We start from the raw sequence: 27201 nt of genomic DNA, 5'->3' as shown, positions 1-27201 counted from the left end.
ATTACTGCGATTATATGCACACATGCATACACAAGTACACACACATGCATACACAAAGAACCAAACATTGAATAGGAAGAAAAAGAATAAAAAAGAAATTAAGTAAGAAACGTAGTCAAGGGCGGCGCCTGTGGCTCAGTTGGTGGGGCGCCGGCCCCATATACTGAAGGTAACCGGTTTAAACCCGGCCCTGGCCAAACTGCAACCAAAAAATAGCCGGGCGTTGTGGCGGGCGCCTGTAGTCCCAGCTACTCGGGAGGCTGAGGCAAGAGAATCGCTTAAGCCCATGAGTTGGAGGTTGCTGTGAGCTGTGTGAGGCCATGGCACTGTACCGAGGGCCATAAAGTGAGACTGTGTCTCTACAAAAAAAAAAAAAAAGAAACATAGTCAAGGATAGGCCAAACACAAGTCTCTTAAAAATATTATTAAGTTGGTAAGTTTGAGAAGCTAATGGGAGAACCACAGATCAAAGATTTGCTTTTGCAATGAATTTCAATAACCAGAGCAAAAGATCAGCTATCAAGAGAATAAAATTCCAAAAAATTACCAAGGACATATTCTTAACAACAGCAAAGGAATTGCTGAATTACTACGTACATGAGATAAAGTAAGTGAGTAAAACAACCTAGCACAGTTCTTGGCACATAATTAGTGAATAAGTTAGGCAATATTATTACAATTATGGGATTTCATCCTCTCAACAATATAGTACAGTGGCATTTTTACTACACTTCTGCTAGACAACTGAAGCTCAAATAGAGGCATCAAGTAACCAGCCATAATACAGTTGAGTGACAGTGAAATAGTATCTGAATATAGCTCTATATGTTATTGAAATCTATATGCTTGCATGAGACATATATTTTACATGTATTTCACAATCATCTGGAATGGTATAAAAAGAGCCTTGAGCTCTAGAATCGAAACTTTGGGAAGTTTATAAATGAAAAACATATTTATTGAACTAAAAGACTGAATGGAATAGCATAACACAACTGAAAGAATACTATTGAAGAATGATTTGTGAGTGGAACCTGGGCCGAGGATTTCTCTAGAATGCAGAAGAAAGGGATAAAGAAATAAAAGGTCAAAATAGAAATGTTATGAAACACAGAGGACAGATCTACTTTCTACCTATCTGTTAGCAATTACAAGAGGTGAGATAAAGATTGGAGGAGAGGCAATATTAGTGTATTTGAGAATCTGACATGTAATTGAAGAACATGATTCCAAAGGCATAAAGCCCTCAACCCTGAAAGGAGAGACAGAGTTCTAACAGAGATAAAAATTAAAAAAAAAATGGGCGGCACCTATGGTTCAGTCGGTAGGGCGCCAGCGCCATATACCGAGGGTGGCGGGTTCAAACCCGGCCCCAGCTGAACTGCAACCAAAAAATAGCTGGGCGTTGTGGCGAGCGCCTGTAGTCCCAGCTATTCGGGAGGCTGAGGCAAGAGAATCGCTTAAGCCCAGGAGTTGGAGGTTGCTGTGAGCTGTGTGATGCCATGCACTCTACCGAGGGCCATAAAGTGAGACTCTGTCTCTACAAAAAAAAAAAAAAAAAAATACACTAAGACATATCATTGGAAACTTTTAAGTAACAAGGATAATCAGAAAATCTTAAAAGTTCTCAGGGAACAATAATTTAAAAAGAGACTATCCACAACAGAAACACCAAACTTTCTCTTTTAGTAATAATTTAGGGGATATTTTCTGTCTGTATCAACCTCAGAGGTTCATGAGACAGAGCAGAGGAAAAATAACAATGTGCTTAAGTTCTTTTCTTGTGGTACACACACAGATAACCTACCTTGCCACATGTTATTAGGAGAACATGTCTACATGTTAAAAATATAAAGATAACCACAAAATAGTAAAGGAATGTATGCTATTCAAAGCAAGAGAGCAAATCAAGAATCAAACAAAATTTGGTAATTCCAACAAGTCTGTAAAGAGGAAATGAAGAGAAAGGATAACAGAAAAAAGTTAGTAGATTTAAGTGTCAATAAATACAAACACACCTATTCAGAATCATCTTCAGGCTAACTTAAAAAGCAAAACCCAGCTATGTCCATATCCATAAAAGATATACCTAAAACCAAATGACATACAAAGGTTTAAAATTCAGGGATGGGAAACCATACAGCAAGCAAATGAAAAGTCAAAGTAGGTATAGCAATACTTACAACAGACAAAAAATAATCAAGAAGAAAGTCATTACAAGGAACAAAGAAGTATTTACAATGCCTAAAAGAGTATCTTTCCAAGAGTGAAAAATAGATACTGGTTCTTTATACATTTAACAACATAGCTTTGAAATACATAAAGGAAAAACAAGCAAAACCAAGACAAAACACATACACAACTTGACAAATCACAGTAAGATTGGGAGATTTTAAGATACCTCTCTCAAAAAATTACAGGTAAATTATAAGAAAAATAAGTAATGCTGTGAAAAATATGATTAATATGTTCAAATTAACCTAACAGACGTAATATTAATCTAATAAACAAGAATACAAAACACTCAAGACCCTACACAGAAAGAAATCACATTCTTTTCAAAGATATGAGATAGTCACAGAGCAGGGTCACACAGCAGACAACAAAGGAAATATTTACAAATTCCTCAATAATGCTATCCTGCAAACTAATTCACTAATCTAAATAAAATAACTAAGAAAGTAATAATAAAATGATAACAAAAAAATTAACTGGGAATTTTAAACACATTTCTAAGTAATGTATTGGTTAAAGAGTAAATCAAAGTATAAATCTTTAAATATTTTAAAGGAATGATGATTACCACACTACCTGAAAAAAAAAAAAAAATGAGATGCTATCAAAGAAGTACTAAGAAGTAGTGTACCAAAGGACATTTTAGAGAAAAACAACACACGTTTAAAATTAAATGATTATTTCAAAGAAGTGCTAGGAAAAAAAGGGAGAGAGGGAAAAAGAGATAATTTCAAACAGGATAAAAGAATTTATTAAGTACATAAGAACCAGAGACACAGAAAACATTAAGCATTAGAAGAGCATGCTAAGAACGACATTATACCAAAAACGTTAAAGTCTGTATGAAATGCACAGTTTGCTAGCAAAGTATAAGTTGCCAAAACTGACCAAAAACGGAGAACCCAACACCACAATGACCATAAAGAAAAAATTAAAGCAGTTACTAAGATCCAAATCCTCAGAAAAAGGAAGGAGTCCTGAGACTGTTTTATAGCCTTATAGCAAACATTCAGAATAAATAATTTTCACTCTAAGCAAAATATTCCATAGCATAGAGAAGTTATAGGAAAACTATTTTAGCTGAAGCTACTTAACTCCATGCTAGAACCAGTAAGAACTGAAAAGAAAAAAAAATTGTCTAATCACCCTTCAAAGTAGATGTAAAATTCCCAAGTAAAATAAAAGTATAACAAAACAATGTACAGAAAGAGTAACATCAAGTAAAGTTCATTTCAAAAATGTAAGGATGGGGGATGGGGCATAGTGGCTCATACCTGTAATCCTAGCACTCTAGCAGGTCAAGGCTGGTGGATCACCTGAGCTCAGAAGTTCAAGACCCACCTAAGCAAGAGCGAGGCCCTGTCTCTAAAAAAAAATAGCCAGTCATTGTGGTAGGCATCTGTAGTCCCAGCTACTTGGGAGGCTGAGGTAAGAGGATTGCTTGAGTCTTAAGAGTTTGAGGTTGTTGTGCATTATGATGCTATGGAACTTTGCCTAGGGTGACAAACTGAGCCTTTGTCTCAAAAAAAAAAAAAAAAAAAAAAGTAAGGATGATTTACATAAGAAAATTTATCAGTAGAATTCACTACATCCTGGGCGGCGCCTGTGGCTCAGTGAGTAGGGCGCCAGCCCCATATACCGAGGGTGGCGGGTTCAAACCCAGCCCCGGCCAAACTGCAACAAAAAAAAAATAGCCGGGCGTTGTGGCAGGCGCCTGTAGTCCCAGCTGCTCGGGAGGCTGAGGCAAGAGAATCGCGTAAGCCCAAGAGTTGGAGGTTGCTGTGAGCCGTGTGATGCCACGGCACTCTACCTGAGGGCGGTACAGTGAGACTCTGTCTCTACAAAAAAAAAAAAAAAAAAAAAGAATTCACTACATCCTTTCATTGAACAAAAGAAAAAAAAAGGACACAATCAAGTCAACAAACTGATATAAAATATAGTGTATTTTACTATACACTCACAATAAAATTTCTTAGCTATGAATAGGAGAGAATTTCCTTAACCTGATAAAGAAGATCTAGGGGGAACTGATAGAAAATATTGTTCATAGCAGTGAAATAAATATTAGATGAATTAAAATATGTAAAAATATATACAAGTAAGGATCTACACTATCACTAAGATGAATCAACATCATTCCAGAAGTACTAGCCTGTGTATTAGGCAAAATCAAAGAGAAAGAAGAAAAACAAAAGACTGAACAGGGAGATACAGTTGTCATTAGTTATAGTTGATTTGACTTTCTACAGGAAGAAAACCAAGAAAATCAACTGAGAAGCTTGTAAGCACTCACACGGTAGCCAGATAAATGAGCAGTATTTTTTACAAATCAAATAGCTCCTATATACCATCAGAAAACATGACTGAAAACAAAATCCCCCACAACATACAACAAAAACCATAAAGTACTTTGTAATAAACTCAAGAAAAGAAATAAAAGATCTGTAGAAAAAAAAAAAAAAAAACTAAAAACGAATGTTTCTTGGAAGACGGAGAAAAAGCTTGAGTAAAAAGAGTGAATGTTCCTGGATGGAAAGTCAGTATTTTTAGACAGCCAACAACTTTCCCCCAAATTAATCTAAAATTCAGACAAAAAGCCAAATGCAGTATTTAGAATCAAGAGGTGATACTACATTCATTTGGAAGAACACTGAAGAACAGCCAAAAATTTTTGAAAAAAATAATTAAAAGAATTTACTCTATCAGACAGCAAGATGCAAAATAAAAGCATTAAGTCAATCTTTTATTTCCACAAAAATACAAAAATAAACTGATAGAATACAACCTATAAGTTCAAAACATTTGTTTGTGAAAAAAGCATTTCAAATCACCGGATGTGCACACTGGTCTATAGGCAGGTCTGGAACAACTGTCTGCTCTCGAGTACGGAGGGTGAGAGAATGTGAGGGACAAAAAATTTCATCTCTCTCGTATCAGCAATAAACTGCAGATAGATTTTTTGTAAAGGTCTTAAGTGGGAGAATCAACCTATATCAATGACAGTGGGGTAGAAAAGGCCTTTTTAAACAAAGTATAAAAAGACACAGAGAGGAAAAAACTGATGAAGTAGACTCCCTGCAAACTCTCACTATCCCCATGAGAAATGGCACTATAAACAAAGTTTTAAAAAAGCTGTGAGAAATATTTACCATATATACATATATCTATGCATGCATATATATTAAAGAAATAATATACAGACAATATATGTAAATTTCATTCAAAAACAATACCAAAGGTGGCGCCTGTGGCTCAGTGGGTAGGGCGCCGGCCCCATATACCGAGGGTGGTGAGTTCAAACCCGGCCCCAGCCAAACTATAACAAAAAAATAGCCTGATGTTGTGGTGGGCGCCTGTAGTCCCAGCTGCTTGGGATGCGGAGGCAAGATAATCACCTAAGCCCAAGAGCTGGAGGTTGCTGTGAGCTGTGTGACGCCACGGCACTCTACCAAGGGTGATAAAGTGAGATTCTGCCTCTACAAAAAATAAATTAATTAATTTAAAAAATAAAATAAAACAATAAATAATAAAAATAATTTAAAAAAATAATAAAAAGAATTTTAAAAAATACCAAAAAAAGGAAGAAAAGAAAGGAAAGCCCTGTAGTGAAATGGGAAATGACATGAAAGCAGGTAATTTCAAGGGGAAAACAAAAGTGGCCAATAAACAGATCCTCCATCTCCTTAGTCAATTCAAATTAAAATAAGATACTACTTTTCATATATCAGGCTGGAACAAAATTAAAAGTTTTATAGTACCAAGTTTTCTAAAGGTATAACAAAACAGTGACTATGTTCTGCTTTTTCAGTGAGAATATATGTATGTAAGTAAATGCTTGGAAAGGATTCTAAGAATACTTATATACCTATCTGATAAAGTAGATAGCTAGCAGAGGTGGTAGGGGAGGGGTAGCGAACGTCAAGATTGGGAGTTGCAAAAAAACTTGCTCTTATCTTTTCAGCATTCATTCACAACCATTTCCTGAGTGTTTATATACATCAGGCTCTGTAGTAAGTACCGACTCTAAGAAGCGAACAAAACGAAGTCCTTGTTTTCACAGAGCTTCCTTTCTAGATAGAGAAGCAATAATAGAAAACATTTTCTACTTAAATTTAAAATAATCTCAGAAATTAGTACAAAAACAAACAGGACTATTTTATTCTGAAATGTATAGTCATTGACAAAGAAAAATGTACTTATGTATTACTTGTGAAATAGAAAAAAAAATTTTTTTATTTTTTTTTTTTGAGACAGAGTCTCACCCTGGCACCTGGGGTAGAGTGCTATGGCATCACAGCTCACAGCTCACAGCAAACTCAAGCTCTTGGGGTCCAGGATCAGTCTTGTCTCAGTTTTTCTATTTTACTAGAAACGAGGTCTCGCTCTTGCTCACGCTACTCTCAAACTCCTAAGTTCAGGCAATCCACCTACCCTGGCCTCCCAGAGTGTTGGATTACAGGCATGAGCCACTGCACCCAGCTGTGAAATAGAAATATTAATTTTTTAAACTTTATAAAATTTTATTTTCTCTTTAATAGTTCACATTTGGGGAATTTATACACCTAACAATATTTAAAAAAATATTGAAAAGGCCAAAAATTCTGAAAAGGCCAAACCACCAACAACTGACCAGAAAACGTGGGTTTAATAAACAGAAATGCAGGTTTTGTATTAATATGTTTGCACATTCCATATAGCACTGAGTGAGGGCAGGGTAGCACCTTCTGTCTGTTCTCCTGAGATGGAGCTAAAAGCTACTCTGGGTTTCACAGATGTGGTGAAGAAGTTGCACAGGTCTTGAAAAGAAGGTGAAGTTAGGTCCCTGAGGCCACACTCAGGGCCTAACTGGGTAAAAGTTTCTTCCACTAGCAACCTACCACCCCTTCCCACCACTAACACACACTAAATCACTGGTCCTGAGCCCCTTCCATACAACAGGAAGGAAAAGTTATCTAGCCTAAGCCTAGGAGCCCAACAAAACTTCTAAACCAGGCAAGGTGTGGGGGCTGAGGCCTGTGATCCCAGCACTTGGGGAGACTCAAGTGGGCAGGAGGACTACTTGAGGCTATAGTAAGCTATGATCATGCCACTGTACTCTAGCCTGGGCACAGAGCAAGACCTTTTCTAAAAAGGAAAAAAAAAAAAAAGAAAAGAAAACTTCTGAACCAAAGAACCATACAGTACAATAAAAACTCTCAGCCTTCCAAGTCAAAAACAGATGTCAGTTTGTCTGTTTCCTAAGTATCTGCAGAAAAACACACATACAAATTTCCCCCATATTTGAAGGGGAAAAAAGAGACCACTGACTGCTATACAGTCTACAGTTTATTTGGTAAGGAAAGATAAACTCAAATATTGGTACTTTGAAAGTTATATTCTACAGGTATTGATTAAAATATTTTGTAGAAGGCTGTGAAGCTGTTAACTCACTTCTTTTCAGATTACATACAGTCATTTGGCAGAAATATATACATGAATGGTACCCTCCCAGTTTGGAGCTTTTCTCCATTAACAATCTAAAAAATAAAAACAGATTTATCAGACTGGTAAAGCAAGAAGCAGTGTCCGAGATATAAAAAGCTCCTTCACTTGTCATTTTACCACTAATACTTATTAAAAATATACTCACAAATATATTTTAGATATTATTCAATGTTAGAAATTCTACTCCATTCATTTAACCTGTCAAAAAAAATTACAGAAAATGTGATATTCAAACATTATTTCTATTACTTACATAGACAACAACCAACATATTTTTAAAAAATAGCCCACAAAAACATGCTGCATTTGGAAAGCATGACTCACACTTAGAACTACTATTCTTTTAAGATACTCCACATCTGCCCTCTGTAGAACACATGTTCAAGGCATGAACATTTGTGTAAAGCAAAACTTCCCTAAAACAAGTGTGTTTATTTGAACACACAATTTCAGAACCAAATCAGCAAGTGTTTTACGGGTTCACACTCATAAGGGATCCCATGTGTGTTTATTTCAATGTAATTACATTGAAATAAACACAGCTGCGTTTATTTTGACATGTGAGAATCCAGATCTACACATGTTTGTGCAAGAATGAATCACAAAACCATGTTTTAGTGCTCAGAAATGTGAATAGGAAACAGAACAGTGCACAATCACTTTCTCCAAGCACATCACTGAAAATCAAATCTAAAGCTAAAAGATATTCCAGAAAAAGGTACAATTCAATACAAGTGTCCATAAAGTTCGAGTGCAATTTAATAGTTGTCTATTTTATTTAACTCTAATTTTATTTAACTCAAATAAAAATGAAGTCCTCCATTTTTCTCTCCCTGGTTTCATACATCTTTATCCCTTTTTCCTCAGAAGCAGATCAATGTCATAAATTTGAGTAAGCAATACATAGCATTGTTTGGGATGTTTTCTAAAATATATTTAGAAGTCACAAATTAAAAATAATTCTGTAATATGTTTGTTTTCTCTCACTACTGTTGAGATTAATCCATACTAATTCATTCATTTTAACAGCTGCATATTTATTCCATCATCTCAATACACCACGTGTTACCTGTTTCCCTACTGGTGACCTTTGAGGCTATTTCCAGTTTTTTTTTATTACAAAACAACTCCTATACAATGAAAACTCTTATACATATGTCCTTATGCAGATGCCTGAAAGTTTCTCTGGGGTGCGTGTGTGTGTGTGTGTATGTGTGTGTGTGTATATATATATACATATATATATATGGAGAGAGAGGCCATACATTTTTCAACTTTTGCTAGATAGACAAATTGCTCCCCAAAGTGGTTCTATCTATTTGCACTGATATGTAATGATCTATATAACCAAGACAGTATGTCCTAAGCATGGTGTTTAAGGATCAGTTTCTTAAATGACAAATTGTCATTGATTCCACACCTTAACACCACCTAAATACCAATTATGCAGATTTTCACATTCCCATTTGATCCACTTAGGTTAGTTAGCATGGTAGTTCTCACTCAGTGATTTTTCATCCCCTAAGAGACATTTATCAATGTCTGGAGCCATATTTAACTGTCATGATTAGGGGAGTGGTACTATCATCTAGTGGCTAAAAGCCAGGGATGCTGCTAAACTTTCTACAGTGCACAAGACGGCCTCCAACAACAAAGGATTATCCAAACTAAAATGTCAACAGTATGATTCAGTCTGGCCCTGTTTTCCATTTGGTCTCCTCTCCCAATTAGAGTGCTACATTTTTGTCTTCCTCAGTCTCTGAATAACCTTCCTCCTACCTACAGAATATCCACCTGTTTGTTCTAGTATAAACTGGAGATATAAATTCACTTTTACTCCTTGGCCAAATATAAGTGCCAGAAACTTCTGGCCTACAAGATCATTCTTTAGATAATAGTAAACAGTGACTTCAAAAGGAAGTATCTTCTAATACCATACATAAACAGCTGGATGCAGAGAGAGACGAATGATACAACTCCTAACACCAGCCCCATTAATCAGAATATTTACATTTCTTTCTGAAGTAAATGACTACACATATCTAAACTGAAACAACTGGAAATACAACTAAATCTGAGTCACATAGCTTATCAGAAAGAGATCTTACTCTCACTTCCTAGTTGACTTTACTTAGTATCTCAGCTGACATTTTTTGCCATTTTAGACTATTTATATATTTATCTAAGCCAAAGTATAGAAAGAGCAAGAAAGAAAAGACTGTTTAAGCCAAATCATTTAATCACTTCTTTTGGGAAAGAAAAAAAAAAAAAAAAAGACAAAAAGTAAAAGGTCAAAATACCACCTAAGAAGAGCTAAAAAGACACGTTTGGTTTTATCCATCTTAGATGATTTTTTTCACGTTTCCCATTATTTTCCCTCAACTGAGTTATAAAGCAATAAGAGGTTTAACTTTTCCTGAATTTAATATGCAAAATCTAACTTCACTATTCATTTGGAGGCCATGTGAGTAAGTGGATTAAAAAAAAAAAAATGAACAAGAAATTAAGAGACCAAGAATTCTAATCCTAACTGACAGTGACCCTCTCCTACTATTTCCATAGCCTTAGATGACTGCGTCCACAATGAAGTCTTCTACATGTACACACACCCCTCTGAGTTTTAAGCTCAGTGTTTTCAGCTACTTGCTTGACATCTTCACAAGGGCCGACCCTTGCCAAATGGCATGTTCCTGAGCATGCTTTCGAACTGAAATTCTCAGAAACTTCATCTATGTGAGAAAGGACCAGCAAGCTCTTAGGCAGCCACCTCAGTGGTTTCCACTCCTTTAATTCCCCAAGTCATCTACTGCTGCCTCTGTGGTATCTTTTCAGTCTGCTGCTTCTTTTCCAGTTTTACTGCTACAGCTGAAAGAGGTCCCAGCATATCCCGTACACACTGATTATTTCTAAACTTGTCTCCCTCCTGCTTATCCCTAGTTTCTGTTCCTAAAATTCACCCTACCCATCTGTCATCATATTAATCTTCCTATAGTTCTGACTCTGTCAATGCCCAGTTTAAAAGCCTTCACTGTGGATATCTGTAACTTGGCTTCAAACCAATGTTAAATGACTTTTCTCCCAGAACTCTCTTTGATAGGCCAAATCAAACCCAAACAATAACCAGCTTTCTAACACACCAACCCACATTTGCCTGCCACATACCTCTTCTCAGGATATTCCTTCTATCTAAAAAGACTTTCACATAAATTTTTATACATCCAGATCTTATCATACACTTTAAGACAGAATCAAATCATACCCCTTCCATGATAATTTCTGTCTTCTCCCAGTCAAAACCAACTCTTTCTTCTGAAAGGTCTCTTGTTCATTGATGCCCATGCTGTTTTGCTATTATTGTTCTGACCATGGGAGACAGTACAGCCAATGGTTACACAGATGGACTCTGGTGCTAGGCTGCTGGAGTTCAAAAATCCCATTACTAGTTGTGAGACTTTGAGCTAGTTACATAATTTCTCTGCATCTCAGTGGGGTACACTGCAATGTCCTACCTAGATCCCCTTTATCTGGCCAATATACCCACTGCTCAGCTGCTGTGTTGACTGCTAACAGTTCACAGCTCCGTGAGAGCTACACTGCTCAGAGAATCTGGGAGATATATCCTTTCCTCACTGGCCTGTAGAATGTTCTCTCCCCACCCCCTCTTTCTTAAAGGCAACTCTCCAGTACCATTTACTCTCCAAAATTCCCTGTGGGTTTTAGCAGAACCCATTTGCCCAGCTTTTTCCTCTAATCCAGCATTTCTCAAATTTTAGCATCAGTCAAAATCACTTGGATGACTTATTAAACCACAGGTTACTGCTCAGCCTCCCTGAGTTTCTGATTCCGAGTTCTAGAGTAACACCTGAGTACAGGTATTTCTAACAGGCAATGCTGACCTACCGGTCCAGGGACCACTGCCCTCCCACCCTGTTTTCCTCCCTTGCTATGACAGGTTTCTCCTGGGAACCCTCTCTCAATAAATCTCTTACACAAGAGCCTGCATCACAGTCTCTGCTTCTAGAACTGACCTAAGACATACAGCTTCCTAAATGTATAAAAGAGGTACACTGTTATTTAACTCAAATGATTACTGTGCGGATGGATCAGATAATACAACAGGCTTAGAATAGTGCCTGGCACATAAAAAATTCTTCTAAGTATTAGTTACCATCATCATGTCACCCAATAATACTAAACACTCCTTGAGCACCTATGCTCTATCTATCCCTTGCCCCGCTTTGTATCTCCTTTGTCACACAAGGCTAATGTTAACAACTGAAATCAATCTGTTGGGCTTAAGGTATTTTGCACTGCACTACATAAAGTAACTAAAACTTGGTCTCTACTGAAAAGGAGCATTAATATCTGCTCTCTGAAGATTCTGGAGGACAAGAGAGGTATAAGCACTTAGTCACAGCTGCTGCAGGCAGTTTCCAAGAAAGAATTCAAGAAATGGGAATGAAAGCGGAGAATGGGTCATCAGAGGGGTTCTCATAGGGTAAGTACCAGAAAGTGTCAAATGTTATCCTAGAAAGGGTATCAATGGAATTAAAGAGTAGATCATATGCATGTAAGTAAGAGCTTTACTATAAAATAGATTACCAACAAAAACAATGAAATGTGAATAAATCTTTAATTTCCTGATCACAGATGTTTGATTTGATAAACTGTCTGCAATTAGAGATATAAGAATTCTTGGTATTTCAGTGAACGATGGTCATTATCCAATTTCTCTAGTCTATGTTAGACTTTAGTCAAAGAAAGTCCATAAAGTAAACATCTAGTCATTTTGCACAGCTATCTGGTTGATGAAGACCACACTTCTCAAAATGGAATAACCATGACATCGTCCCCTGCCACCAAACCTGGGAAACAGATTGGTATAACAAGTGGATGCCATAAAATGAAAAAAGTAGATGTCCCTAAGACATCAGTTTTCTTAATGGAAAATAATTTCAAACACTACTTCTACATTATATTCTTCACAGGTGTGTGAATTACTACACCAGCATATGCTTTTGTCAATCTTCAAACTATATAGAGTACTTAGATCTATACATCTCACTGTATGTCAATTTTACTTCAACTTGGAAAAAAAAAATCAAAAAAAATACCAAAATCAAAAAATCAAAAGACATATATATTATAGAATATCCAGATGGACTTTTAAGATAAAGCATTCTGGCTGTGCCTCTGGCTCAGTGAGTAGGGCGCCGGCCCCATATGCAGAGGGTGGCGGGTTCAAACCCAGCCCCGGCCAAACTGCAACAAAAAAATTGCCGGGCGTTGTGGCGGGCGCCTGTAGTCCCAGCTGCTCGGGAGGCTGAGGCAAGAGAATCGCATAAGCCCAAGAGTTAGAGGTTGCTGTGAGCCGTGTGACGCCACGGCACTCTACCCGAGGGCGGTACAGTGAGACTCTGTCTCTACAAAAAAAAAATAATAATAATAAGATAAAGCATTCTAGAAACATCAACAAATCTGAGCTTCTGGCAGCAAAACATGGGCTATGACCCCTAACTCTATAAGAATGTGAGTTTACTTCCCTCTGCCTTTAAGTTGCTTTAGCAGAAAAATATGAGAAGCAGAATACTAACACATCCGAAGACCCCTCTGGTTCTAGCTTTTCTAACATCTTATTTGATTATTTTATGTAAATTGAGACTTTTCTGGAAATTTAAGTATTAGGAATACCACTTAAAGTAGTCTCTGCTTTAATAACATTTCCTAAAGCAATCTCTTCACACACAAGCACACAAAGTATCAGAAAATCACTACAACCACAGCAGCTCCAATGGGACAGCTCTGCTAGTTTTGTTAATTAAAGAAATAACTGTAGAAAGTTACCAGATACATATCCATATAAGGCTGTATAACACCAACCATTTACATGAAATATACCCCAGCAGGGAGAAGAGATCTGAAAGTTTGCTCAGCAAAACAGGTTAGCCTCAAGGTAAGCATCTAAACAGCACCTAATTCAAAAATAAATAAGCAAACTCAAAATTATAAAATTAATATAAGCCATTTTATATATAACAATAAGCACATAAACCTGTTGTTCATCAAACATGTACTGAATCACAGAGTTGAATAGGCAGTGAATTCTATTAACCAGCAATTTTCTAAAATGTTAGCAAAGTCTTAGTGTCTTGGAGGAATTGTATACACTAAGGGTTGCAGCAAAGAGTAATATCAGAGCACGTGAACCAACATTGCTGAGCAGATCCCTGAACCACTCACGCCAGTACCCGATCTGACAGTGGAGACAAAAGCTTGTCCAAGAAGGTCATGGCTTTCTCAACTCTGACATCATCACCCTCCCAAGGTTATGGACAAACTTCAAAGCCTCCTACTTGCTACAATGTCTCTGTTGTTTTTATATCTTCAACAAATTTATTTAAATTATGTTTTTTGCAGAAATGTATATTTTGTATTATCTTTGCTGGGGACAACAGTTTTTAACATTTCTGCACTAATGTTTAAGCCATGCGTGGTGGGGGAAGGAATATTCATATAGACATCTTTAAGACCCTAAGAAATTACCACTCATCAGAATCACCAAAATTAGAGCACATAATCCTTTGATGATTTATTCATGATTTCACAGGCTGAACCCAAGATGCTTTTAGCCTTCAAGAAGAGAGCCTCCTTCAGTGACAATTCTCCATATTGGCAGTATGAAAGATACCCTTCCTAGGGGCTTCTTGAACTCACATCTTTCTAATCCAGAGATGCATTGTGTATTTCCAGAACACGAACATTGTGTTCCTAAAGATGAGTGAATAGTTGTTTTGGTTCAGTTTCTGCTTTTTGATGGATAATTTTTTTGTTAGACTTTTATGATCATAGCAATGATGTGATCATAGCAGTCAATCTCTTCTCAAAAACTTAACAATCACTCTCCAAGCTTGTTCTGGGGGTCTTTGAGGAAGAACCCAACTTGGATTATTTCTCCCTTTGTATATTACTTTCCCTTCCTGAAAGTACCCTTGGAAACCTATAAATTCCTTTGTGAACTAAGTACATCTAAGACCTTAAGCCAAGGGGCAAACACATGAAAAGTATTCCAACTATACTACATTGTTTGGCCAAATCATCCTGCTCTCATCCCTTCTAGGCTAAACTGTTGACTGTGCAAGTAGAGAGACTAAGACAGGAGATGGGAAATGGAGCAACTAAACCTCAAGCAGGAGGCTCTGGATAGCAGAAACAAATTCCCTGAAAAGAAAGAAAAAACAAATGTGTTCTTAAAAAAGGGAAGATTTCCAGAGTAAAACATAGCCACTCTCGGTCATTTGCATGATTTTATTTCTTGAAAAATATTCTTTAGGTGATAGCTTTAGATAATATGGGAAAGGCAAAAATGATGTTCTAATAATCGCTGTTGATAAAAAGCCTTCTGAATAGCCCTATCAGCAAACAATATTACCACTAAATTGTCTTCTCACAGATTCACTTCTATATTGTCTTATCACTCAAGGTCATAGAGGAAAAAAAAATTATCCTCATCAAGTTTCAAGTACAGATCCTTGAACAACACAGGTTTGTAGTACATGAGTCCACTTATACATGGATTTGCTCCCGTCTCTGCCACTCCTGAGACAGCAAGACCAACCCCTTCTCTTCCTCCTCTTTATTAGCCTACTCAGTGTGAAGATGATGATGAAAACCTGTACAATAATCCACTTCCACTTAGTGATAGCAAATATATTTTCTCTTCCTTATGATTTTCTTAATAACATTTTCTTTTCTCTAGCTTTATTGTAAAAATATAATGTATAATACATACAACATACAAAATATGTATTCATTGACTATTTATGTTATTGGTAAGGGTTCCTATCAACAGTAAGTGATTAGTAGTTAAATTTTTGAAGAGTTAAAAATTAGACACAAATTTTTCACCTGCACAGGGGTCGACATTCTAACCCTTACTGCTGAAGTATCAACTGTATTTAGCAACTGTTAAGATACAACCACACCTCCAGAGTTACTCAAAGTAACTGCTTATCTGAAACATCTAAAAGAATAAATCGTAAGAACCAAAAATGCTACATTTTCCTGAAATAACGTAAGGAATTGTTAAAAATCTAGAAAATAAGTACTCAAGAATTGAAGATCAAATGAAAGTAGACAAAGTAAATAAAGAATGAAATGAACAGACTATGTATAAATCAAACTGTAAGTAACCATACCTTTTGCTTAAAATTTATTGTGGGGCAGTGCCTGTAGCTCAGCGGGTAGGATGCTGGCCACATACACCAAGGCTGGTGGGGTCAAACCTCCCAGATGCAGCCCTCAGGCCCCAATTGTCGGTTAGCCTATGCATTAAAAAGCAAGGGCCTACATTTTAGCCCTAATAATCACTTGGAAGCAGGTGGAAAAGGCAAATTGGTCACTGGCTCAGGCTCTAGAGTCAAAATGACCAGAATTTAAATCCTAAAGCACAGAAGTACTTACATTGATAAGATATTAATCACCTGGAGTCTAGATTCTTCAATGGATAAAATGGGGAACAATAATATCTATCTCAGCCTTACTGTAAAGATTAAATAGAAATTTAAAATACCTATCACAATGTCTGGTACATAATGTTCTATAGCGAGTAGCAATTATTATGATAAATACAGATGAATATATAAAAATGGCTAAATCTTTCACTATAATGCAATGAGAATTTTCATCATTCATTTTAATGAGATAAGCCAAGCTTTTCATTACTGACCTATCCGTTCAAACTCGGCAAAATCGGCTGGGGTTTAACCTTACCAACCTGAGATCACTGTTACTCCAAAATAATATTTTTGAAATCAGTTCCCTCCTATGAAGTCAAATAAAGTATAGCACTTAAAGGGTGGGTAAAATGAGGTCTTCACTACCTCAGCAAAAAGACTAAAAGAGGCTTTGATCTATAAATCCCGATATAATTGGAGCTGCAATGTCCTTAGAGATTGCTTATCTCCCTGCCTCTCATGGTTGTTGAGACTGGCTGAAATGTTCTTGTTCTCCAGACCTGAACAAGGGAAATTTGAAGAAACTATATGAGAATTCATCATCTTACTTCAAGAGAAATAACCTTTAGTTGGGAGAGGGGCAGCTAGGATGATTCCTATTGTCGTTTCTTTCCAAGTACTTTTACTGATTTTTAACACAATTTAACTTATAACAATGACTTAAGAGGATAGTGACTTGATTTCATATTTTTCCATTTCTAAAATTAGAGTAAAACCTATTTGTACAAAGTCTCTAATGCCTGTTTTCACTACTATCAGGGAAGCTGGTGGAGGTACCTATTTTTATTTAGTTTTTATTTGCAGGGCTTACTACCATGCCTGCCAGGCATATGGTAGGACCTCAATAAATGTTCATTCAGTGAATGTTAAAGATCATCCCAAGAGTTTACTTCTTAATATATCAAGAGTTGTTTCAACTGCTTCTCTAACTTGAGCAGAGGATCAGACCGAGTCCAAGAGTAATCCCTTAACACTGTAATGTCTCTAACAGTTGAAACAAACCCAGCAATTATTTACTGGGGGTATCTTTCATGTGCCATGCACTCTGCTCAGAAGAGCTCAATGTTCTGCAACTAAAGTAAACATGAGGCCTTTCAGCCCCCTACATGAAAAGAGATACAGGTCAGGAGCTTGTGAAGAATACCAAAGAATTTTGAATTTTAAAATACTACTATTTGTCACTGTTTATGGGAGCTTCTTCCCCTTGTGGCTCTAACAGGACACTGAGTCACAGGGAATTACTCCTAGAAGGATGTTCCTGATTATTGTAGGCCAACATCTTATTTCATACATGAGAAAACGGAGGCCTATTAAAATTAAGTATATGACACAAGTTACTTATGTAAGTATTGCAAAAGGGCTAGAAGATGGGTTTTCCAATTCTCAGGAATAAATGCCCTTACATACAATTTAGGTCCATGACGCTAGAAGGAGAGGATTATTCATATTACATTTTTCTATTGTGTCTTCTAACAGTCTTACATTTATGCTAAATGTAAAGGCAAAAGCTGATTTTTCTAATAAAAATGTACCATACAAAATAAAACAAACTATTCTAAACATTACTCTTCTAAATGTTTCTTGAAAAGAAAAAAAATTCACTGAAGTGCTTTCTTAGAAACCACTTTATAGGGCGGTGACTTGGGGCTCAACGGAGTAGGGCGCCAGCCCCATTTACCAGAGGTGGTGGGTTCAAACCCAGCCCTGGCCAAAAACTGCGAAAAAAGAAACCACTTTCTAGAACTGATGATCATAAAGAATTTTCACATAAAAATCAACAAAGTGTTATCACTGGGCTCATTAGTAATCCAAGATGCAGCTTCAAATAAGTAACTGATACATGGTTATTTTTGTATTTCTTCTGTTCTTTCCTTGTATATGTGTGTGTATGTATTTATAATACAGAAAAATACCAAGGGCCCAAAAGTACTATAAAAATAAATTTATAGTATATAAAAACTGAACTCTGTTATAAATTACCTAAACATTGATATAGTAACTTTACTAAATATTTTTTGGCTTTCAGAATGTTTATAACAGCTCTTAGGAGAATGACTTAGTATTAAACTCTCAAAAAAGTTGTTCCAGTGAATTAGATTTCATGCTTTCATTTTCTCAAAGAGTTCCTATAGCAAAGGAAAGCATTCAAAATCATTCCACTAAGCCACCAGGTGAAGTATTATAGAGGGCTGTTAATTCGGCCTCTAAAAGTTTGAGGGGTCCTCAAACTTTTTTTTTTTTTGTAGAGACAGAGTTTCACTTTATCGCCCTCGGTAGAGTGCCATGGTGTCACACAGCTCATAGCAACCTCCAACTCCTGGGCCCAGGCGATTCTCCTGCCTCCGCCTCCCAAGTAGCTGGGACTACAGGCGCCTGCCACAATGCCCGGCTATTTTTTTGTTGCAGTTTGGCTGTGGCCGGGTTTGAACCCACCACCCTTGGTATATGGGGCGGGCACCCTGCTCACTGAGCCACAGCCGCCACCCTGGTCCTCAAACTTTTTCAACAGGGGCCAGTTCACTGTCCCTCAGACCGTTGGAGGGCAGGACTATAGTTTAAAAAAAAAAAAACTAGGAACAAATTCCTATGCACACTGTGCATATCTTATTTTGAAGTAAAAAAACAAAACAGGAACAAATACAATATTTAAAATGAAGAACAAGCAAAGTTAAATCAACAAACTTATCAGTATTTCAATGGGAACTATGGGCCTGCTTTTGGCTAATGAGATGGTTAATGTCTGGTTCCATATTTGTCACTGCTAGTCGTAACAAGTGATGCAAGTGTGCATAAGTTAGTCCCGAGACTGAGAGGAGGAGTTGAAAGACAGAGAGGAGGGGAGTCGGAGAGTGCGGGGGCACATTCCACACATGCGCACTGCGGACCGGGAACAGTCTGCTGCTAAGCAGGACAGGCAGTGGTGGCAAAAACACAGCGGGCCGGATAAATGTCCTTGGTGGGCTCCACATGGCCCGCAGGCTGTAGTTTGAAGACCCCTGCTCTAAAACATCACTTTTAGCTCCACACATGCCTCTCCAGTCCCTACAGCCACCCTTTCACGTGAGGCTACTCCCACCCATCTTCTGCTCCAATGTCACCAGAGTGAACCTGCTTTCATGATTCTCCACTGCTTAGCCTGGGAATTATGACCCACCCCCAGGATCTGACCCTGATCTCACTTAAATATATACATTTTCCTTGCACTCACCCTTTCTTCAGCAGACCTGAATGATCACTACTGGAGCTCCTCACCTCCCCTGTGCTTCCCAATCTCTGGCATGCTTTTGCTTATGGTTTTTATCACTCACCAGGACTGTCCTTTCCTCTTTTTCATTCACCCAACAAAAATTTATTGACAGGCTATTCTGTACTACCTGCTAAAAAATACAAAACTAAAAAAGGTGATCTCCCTACGCTCAGGCAGGTGTGCTCAAATCCCTTTCCATCTCCAAGGCCCATTTCAAGTTTCTATGAGGACTTCCGTAATAATGGAGCCACACATTACTAGGCCCTCATCTGATCTCCTTTATCATACTGTCTGTACCTCCCTTGAGTGACTAATCACTCTATCCAAGAGTCAACACAGGTCTTCACAGGTACTGAGCATCTCCTATATGCAGACACGTGCCACACACTTGCCTTTATGAAATCCCATTAAGGTCTCATGAGGTGGTTCTTCCCATACTTCCTTTCCTTTCCTGCTGTGCCTGCTGTATACACTCCTTGTGAACAGGGATACACCATACCTACTCTTACCTACTTTGTAACACTCACAGTACCTAGGATATAGTAGATGCTCAAAAAAATACTCTATGCAGAAAGAATTAATAGATAAACCTGTAAATGAATGGGCAGGAGTAGGGGAGAAGGGAGTATTCATTACCAAAGAATTTTTGAAAAGAAAATACTAGCTCAACACTTCTCCCTGACTCCTTGCAAATTATTTTAAAATTGAAATTCCCCCTTCCTTCTACTTGGTATTTTATTGTAAAAGGCAACTGAGAACAGCACACTTGTTTAAGACACTTGCCTTAGGACTTGCTAGCCAGTCCAAAAGGCCTACTGACTAGCTTGACTGCTACTGAAATTTCAAAGAAAAGTCTTAAGACAAGTGAGTACCTGAGCTGCAAGGAATGCACACGGTTTGCCCCTCATTCTGCCAACTATACAGAAAGCTATCCCGAGTACCGGACATCCTTTTCCAAGCATAACAGTGGATTCCCAAACACCTACCGTCAGGTATAAACTTCTGTACAACCTTTCATGCTGAACAGGAATGTCTCCAAAAGTGCTAGAAGCACCCTAAAAACATTGCAGAAAAAGACATGGAGATCTTGGAAAAGGACAGGGCATCCCTAAGGTTAGCACCATGCCTACCAGCTTTGCACACACCCCCTCACCCCTGCTGGACTTGTACAATTCCTGACAGAGTATGACCCCTATCTAACCAATCACAAACCACCCTAGAGAATGCCATCTTCTCTCACTCTCCTTCCCTTGCTTTATTTTTCCTGTAACAAATAACCATGTAACCTACCACACAGCTGATTTTATTTAGTCTCTTTTCTCCCACTAGAAAATACACTCCATAAAGGCAGCAATTTTAATCATTATATTATTACTACTACAGTCTCAGAGATTACAACAGCGCCTAGACTATATTAAGAGCTCAATAAATGTTTGTTAAATAAATGCTACATTTTTTTTTTTATTATCTAAGTAATGTTCTGATTTGTCTTTAAGTGTATGGTACTACCCATTTTCAGGAACTCCCCCCCAAAACCACTTATTTTCTGAGCCTGGAATTTTTTTTATTCATAAATGATTGTAAGATCATACATTATCCTTATGAATACACAAATGAACACACTGAACAACAGCAAAAGTGTCTTTATTTGTAACAGTATAAATTTATGACTGCTAAGGGCCTGTATGCAAAGCATTCAAGTGCTTTATGTAGGTTGTATCTTTAATTTTCAAAATGACTCTAAAAGAAAAGTTCTATCTTCCTGGGTTATAGATGGAGAAACTATCATACCAAGAGGTTAAGTGCTCTGCCCAAATTCACACAGCTCAGAGGTGGCACAGATGGCATTCAAATGGGAGTTGTCTGACACATGGTCACTCTTCTAAAACACACTGCCTCTCACGTAGGCATTTCAAAGACCAACTCAATTAGGTTTCTGAGAGTGTAGCTAAACCTAGAACTCCACTTTAAATTATGACACAGAAGCCAAGCAAATGAAGAACACAAGTAACTGTTCCAGGAATCAGAAATTAAAGAGTCCAGGCGCCAGAGTCCCAGGATAACTGAGAAGCAGAGTAAACAGGGAAGTGGCTTTGGACTTAGGGGCTGCCCCTTCCCCCATGTGACTCCAGGTGGGTTAGGATGAGTAAGCTTTGCTCTCAAAATCTGTAAAAGAGGAAAAGAGAGGAGAGGAGAGGACAAGAGATGAGGGAGTTGAATAAATTCTATCACCAATATTTGTCATGCCCTTTTAGTGAACTGAGATACTTGAAAACATACAGAAGAGGTGCTTGGTATGCAATAGGTAATAAATACCTATTATATTTAATGTCATACTCATTTCTTAAAGAGTAGGGAAAATATAAAAAAGAAAAACCAACTGGGATAGGCTTCATTGGTATCATGAAGAGACAGCTAACCACATCTTTAAAAATGTATTTCAAAAGAGCCTGCAAAACTCTAAATTCACCTTACATTTCGTTCATCCATGAGTGTCCCTTTACCTAACAGGAAGTGAACAAGGTACTGATAAATCACATTCCAATGGGGGTGAGGGGTGGATGTCAGAGAATGACCCCACCAAAGGGTTTTTTGAACTTCTCTAGACAACAGAACATGCAAAAACAAATGGGTCAGTGGGGTCAGTCTCTGACCTCCCCCTCATCGGAATGCAAGTGTTATGTCACTATAAGGTACAATCATCACCTATGCAAATAAGATGAAGTTCAATAATTTCATTTATTGAACAAGTAGTTAGTGAATGATCTCCAATACCATGAATTTACAAAAGATACTGCTTTACCATAAATGCTTTCTTAAAGTTCTAACTATGATTTCTATCATCATTCTGACTATTGCTAAAACTCACAGCTATAAATCTTCACAAACAAAAAATATTTGAGAATGATTACATTTTTTCATGTTGTCTGAGGAAATACTTTTCGAACACTATCTCATTATGATATAAAACAACTTGCTTAGTTGTTACTTGAGTAGCTCTTACATATTTTTAAAGCAAGGAAATAAGCACTGATTAATCTTTCAAACTATCCTGAGCATTATGAAGTTTTACTTAAAATACTCATTACTCACAAGTCAGAATAAATACAGTAACAGAGCCATTATGTTAATAAACCATAACAAAAACTGGTTGGTAAAAAGATGTTCAGCAGATCAATGTAATTACTTTTCCTTCCAAAAATACAGCAGTAGTTGAGGGGATAAAGGAACCACATATTACTTTTAGGTACAATATTATATTTATAATAGAATAATACAGATTTTCAGGTCCCCAAATATCATGATCAAATATCTAATTCACACATTTCAAATTAATAAAACATATTTAACAAAATTTTTTCCTTGGATTAACATTACCATGAATTTTTATAATAATAAAAGATATTTTTTTAATTACTTAACTCAGAAATCTCAACCCTCTCCATTAACTAAAAAGCAGGTAATAAAAAGTCAAGGCAGGATATGAGTTTCTGACATGAATTATTTACAAAAAGTATGTGTCTCATGTAAGATAAAATGAGGCACTCCTAAAAGTATTTGTCACTAAAACCACTTGATAATGAATGATTTAATGATGTGGTTTTATGTATCATGAAATGAAATCTTAAAAATCTGGGAGTTTGATGTAGGCAAATAACCAGTGTTCTGACAATAAACTATAAAACCTATGGTCCTTAAGTTACTCAAACTAAAATTTCCTCAATTATGACAGTAGTAAAAATAAAATAAACAGCCAATAATTTATGAGCAGGAATAACTGGATAAGAAGTGACATCTTGACAAAGTCTAAAGAGTTAAGGAATGAAAATATAGATGACCAGGGCTCCCAGGTCTTAGATTTCAGAAGACACAAGATTCAAACAAACAGTATCCAGTCAGTGTGTTAAGAGCTAGGAAGCTGCAAGAAAGCTTAGGTACAGGACCTAAATACAAGTAAAGGGTAAGTATTACCTTGAGGTTTCCATGTAATAATACTACTAGAAAAAATTAACACCTCTGAGCTACTGTAAACAAGCACTCTCCTTTTCAAAAACCAGCAGTATTTTACTGCCCTTTCTACCAAACTGTGAGGAGGCTTGGTAAAAGAGTACCATTTCAAAATCTTTGTTTGGAGCCCTGTATTTTACAATCACATCCCTGAATCAGAAAAAAAGCCCCAGCACAAGTGTGGTTTTAACTACTTAATGCATCATCACTACCGACTGGGCAAGACCCAAACTCTACCAGGGGAGCACCACAGACTACCAGGCCACAGATAGGGTAATGGATTTCCTGCTGAATATCCCACCAATTGCCACTCCCTAAGGAAGAATAAGAAAGGTTAATCATTTCTTGTTAAGAAAATAATTCCCTGGACTAGCACAAAGAAGGCACTACTATCTTTCCACGTATATAAGGAATTAAACCCGTATAGCCCTCAGTGGCCCAAACAACCATCCCAGAAGTTAGCCGGGCAGCATTCTGAAACCTTCCATACCCAGCTAAACATAAGGTACTGATCTGCTATCACCATTCTCTCACAAAATTAAATGCTTTCATTTCCATTTAGCTGCCACTTAAGATTTATAAAAGGTTCATTTTTCCTTTCATTCTCTTAACTCAAGTCCTCACAGAACATACTTTCCCCATCACAGGTTGCTAATTTTTGGTATGTTAAAAATCCCATCAAGATGCACTTATTTGATATGACAATTAACTTTTAATGATGGGTAAGAGAGGTGGATGCTTAAAGTCATTCTGCATTCTATTACTGTATCCATCTAATAGGAAGGTTCCTTTATAAAGGTCAAAATTTTTCTCCTTTTATCAGACACTAAAAGACAGACTAACTTTAAAAATATATTAAATTGCTTGGGCCAAGAGGTATGTAATAGACTACAGAGCTTTTATCAGTAACTGCAGAGGTAATGAAATGTCTCTATTATCTATTCTTTTAATTTCTGTCATGTTTGTAATTTTTTAAATTATGATTTCATAACTAGCATTTTAATTCAATACATATATTTCTAGATACGATGTTTTAATACCTGAGATCTAATGACATGATTTCATAGGATATGACTACCTGTAGGTCTCTGTATACACCTATAAAAGTTGTGCTATGCACAACCATAGGGGGCATCATTCTCATAAGAGACCATAGATCTGTACACATATTTATGATGACAATTTCCTGCCAGAAAATAGTCAAGTGTCTTGTTCTAAGAAAATCAATCTATTATAACAGTTTTCCAACATTTACAAATAAAGCACCTCAGAAAGGGGGGACTTTTTTAATGTACAGAAAGAAAAGCAGAACAGAGCAGCAGCTGCAAGCCTATGCAGCTCTTATTCTCTCAAAGTTCAAGGCTGGATGACGGCCCCTTCTCAAGTGAACTCTGAGGAGCACAACTCAGGTAAGGCGTACCAGGCTTCTCTGAACTGCACAGCACAGGTTATTTTCTCCCAAATAAAACTTATAAAAATACTAACCTTGAAAATATTATCTGGGATCTTAACTCACTAATGTTTAGTCCATATTACATTTGAGTGGATTCAGGGTGACAAGGTATGTTGTGGTCACTGTATCATACTGGTTTCTTAAAAAGCCACCATGAGGTGTCACAGTACACAAATTAGTTAAATCACTCTTTCTAAAGTAAATTTGTTATTGTTTTACAAACTTCTGTTCTGCTGTTCAACAGCTATGAGTGGCTTATATGTTCATGAATAGAACAAATCTAACAGCCCTAGAAGGGCTTTTAAAGGCTCTTTTGCTGAAGATAAGGATGAGCTGCTATGAGGCTGGGATGATCTTTCCCAAGATCAAACTGTAATAAACTCAGGACATTTGATAAACACAAATGCCATGTACCAATGTGTTATTGTTTTGCAAATTCTTGCTGGGCTTTCACAGGACACAGGGAGCTATACCAAAGCCAGGTTTTACTTTATTATCTGTTAGCTATCAAAACCATGTTATACCACTAAAAAAAGTAGAAATAAACTAGTAATAAAAATAACTCAGAAGTTAACATGTATAATGTATTACCTATGCATGTTAACTTTATTCTAATAATACATAACATTTTAGCTCTTTAATCTTAACCTATAAACAATAACAAAAATTCACATATTTCTGCTTTGAAGATGGTGTCATCAATTGGCTAAAAATATTTTTCACATCACTTATAAGCCCAGCAGATTTCTATAGCAAAACACCGAGCCAGAAGTTTCACATTTTAGTTCTAGCTCTGCTACTCAAAGTGCCTGGGTCCTAGTGCCTTAATCTGGGCCATGGTTTCTTCAAATTTAAAACAATGGACTATATTACTCCAAATCATCTACAGTATCTGTTTAAAAGCAAAAATTCTATTATTCCCTTAGCATTTAAATTATCTGAATCCAAACTTTTTTATATTGAGACATGATTTAAAAAAAAAAAAAAAAAAGCAGGTATTTCATCTCTAGATAATGCTTTTTTTAACTTTGGAAATTTACTATAGACTCAAAATGATTCAAGAAATTAAGTTTATTGCGGAGTAACTGTGTATATGGCAATCTGTTTGATAATGTAGCAACACAAACAGAGAAAAGGCCATCCTATCCTGGGACCCCACAGCACAAGAGGTGGAACAGGGAAGTGAGTGACTATAAACGTGGCCTCAGCAAACACAATGAGCCAGGATGCAACACCAGCTCCATCGTCTACCAGAAGGATGACCCTGGGCACGCTGCAAGACTCTGAGACTCAGTGCCCTCATCTAAAGTGGAGATAATAATTCCTACTTCATAGATTTGTTGTGCGGTGAGAAGAGCAGGATCACTGAATTCATAATTTAAACCACTGCTTAAAAACTAAGGGCAGAGGTCTCTCTCACCTTTTCTCCTTCATGAGAGGGACCCACTTCCAATTCTCTTGAAAGAGCTCTAAACTTTCATTTCCTAAATAAAATCTGTGTTATCCTGAAAAACAAAACAAAACAAAAAACTAAGGGTAAAGGGGAACACGACCTAATTATCCCCATGACTTTTTCATACTCCACTTGATATGGAAAGCCAAACTAAAGAAGAGAAAGTATATAGCTTTTATCACTTCTGTCTTTATATGATCTCTTCAATAAACACATGCTCTACTTTTTTCAAATTGCAATTCTTCAACAAACCTCTTCTTTAAACCATTAAAATGATACCATGTCCCAAAGTTGATATAATGCACAAGTAAAAATTATATTAATTAAAATTAAGTTGAAGTAATTTATGGGAATCTATAGGAATAAACACACTAAATAGACTGCTTTTGTGTCAAACTTAAATCTTTTCAACAAAGATTCTAGAGTTCTAATATAATCAATCTTTTACTCTCTGACAGTATAATAATTACTAGACCTCTTAACTCTGGGGGAACTTTAAGATAAAATCCCAACAAATAAAACTTCCTATTATTAAAAATATTAATTGAACAATTGATCCTAAGTAACTTTTATTAATAGAAATATCTTCTCTTTCATAGTTGGCAGAGAGGCTATTTTGGATTCTCTAGCCTATGGAACCTTCCCTTCTATAGAGCACTAAACTAAAAGGCATTTAAGTTTAAAAAGAAAAAACTTAAGCACTTGCCTTCAGTTCTTTGAAAGCACCAGTTGATATCAAATTATAAATGTGTGTTCCAATAATAAGCATAGCTCAGATAGCTGGATATCAAATCATATTTCTAATTAA

The 27201-nt window shown here is 36.7% G+C and overlaps 2 protein-coding genes across 8 annotated transcripts in view; both read right to left on the bottom strand.

The window, feature by feature from the left end:
* LOC128567434 (uncharacterized) overlaps positions 1 to 27201 on the bottom strand; it is a 76136-nt gene that overhangs the window by 27125 nt on the left and 21810 nt on the right. The gene's annotated exons all lie outside the window — the stretch shown is intronic.
* The window catches only part of BBX (BBX high mobility group box domain containing), a 292104-nt gene that overhangs the window by 244774 nt on the left and 20129 nt on the right, over positions 1 to 27201 (bottom strand). Inside the window, exon 1 of one of the 7 annotated variants that reach the window (XM_053564858.1) lies at positions 7865 to 7911. The exons of the other annotated variants lie outside the window; for them this stretch is intronic. The gene's annotated coding sequence lies outside the window, so the exon portion shown is untranslated. Of the gene's footprint in view, positions 1 to 7864; positions 7912 to 27201 lie in introns of those variants that run through there. 7 annotated transcript variants of the gene reach the window in all.

This window comes from Nycticebus coucang, chromosome 16, assembly GCF_027406575.1.
Source record: "Nycticebus coucang isolate mNycCou1 chromosome 16, mNycCou1.pri, whole genome shotgun sequence".
Taxonomy (NCBI): domain Eukaryota; kingdom Metazoa; phylum Chordata; class Mammalia; order Primates; family Lorisidae; genus Nycticebus; species Nycticebus coucang.
Note: the sequence above shows the minus strand (reverse complement) of the source record. Positions and strands in the feature narration are given on the sequence as shown.